This window comes from Nannospalax galili, unplaced genomic scaffold, assembly GCF_000622305.1.
Source record: "Nannospalax galili isolate Female #2095 unplaced genomic scaffold, S.galili_v1.0 scaffold232, whole genome shotgun sequence".
Classification (NCBI taxonomy): Eukaryota; Metazoa; Chordata; class Mammalia; order Rodentia; family Spalacidae; genus Nannospalax; species Nannospalax galili.
Window position 1 is genome coordinate 1,772,858 of NW_008331488.1, and position 1,062 is coordinate 1,773,919.

The following is a 1,062-nucleotide window of genomic DNA, read 5'->3' on the forward strand; positions in this document are numbered from 1 at the left end:
TGTGCCTTGTCCCCTGACTTTGTCCTATATTTTCTGTTATCTGAAACTCAGATTTTAGACTCGGATTCGTGCTCAGACGCCATCTCTCACATATATCTGTGATGTTGGAGATGGTACTGATTCTTTTTTAAAATAATGACTATCGACTTACCACTGAATTATCTCCATACTTCATGCTAGAAAAAGAAAGCCTTTTTCTCACTTGGAAATCCTGTTGTTGGTTGATTTACTTTCACTGTCCCATGCTCAGACTTTCAGCTCGGGTGGGGTGGCATGTGTCTATGGGGAGCATCTCAACCAGGCACCATTTCATTGCTGGTTACATTGTGATGAATTGTAAAAGCTGTATGGAATATCACACATCAACAGTGAGGAACGTTTCCACACTTCTGCCAGCCTAACCATCGTCCTGATCCCAAGCCCTGGGTCTGCTTCTCACAGCATCCCAGACACACTGCTTATGCTCCTGTGCTTTCCTTCCAACATTTGCAGAGTGAGGGTGTTAGTACATGTATTACTGTGGAGGGGTGATGTGAGGATCTATCAGGTAACGTAAGGAAGGTAGGTTTAAGGAGGGCCTGGCGCTTCTGCTTAATGTCTGCAGGTACAAAGTAGGAAGAGAGAAGGAAGAGCATTCTGTTAGGACTACGGGCATTTGACACGAGAGTTCTTTTTTGGCATTACATAACATCTTGGTCACCTTACTGTTGCGCTGACACAGCGACTTAAGGGAGCAGGTTTATTCTGGCTTGCAGTTCCAAGGTACAGCTCATCTGGGCAAGGAGGTTATGGCAACAGGAGCCTGAGGGAGCTGGTCAAGTTGAGTCCACAGTCGGGAAGCAGGAGTGATGGGCTCTTGTGCTCAGCTCACATTCTCCTTTCTGTACAGTCCAGGGTCTCAGCCCAGGTAGTGGCACCACCTGCAGTCCTGAGTCTTCCGACCTCCACTAACCCAGTCTAGATAGTTCCTCTCAGGCCTGCGCAGAGGCTTGTCCTCTGGGTGAATCTAGATCTCAGCAGGTTGACAGCTGAGATTAGCCATCATACTGCTATAGCAATAAA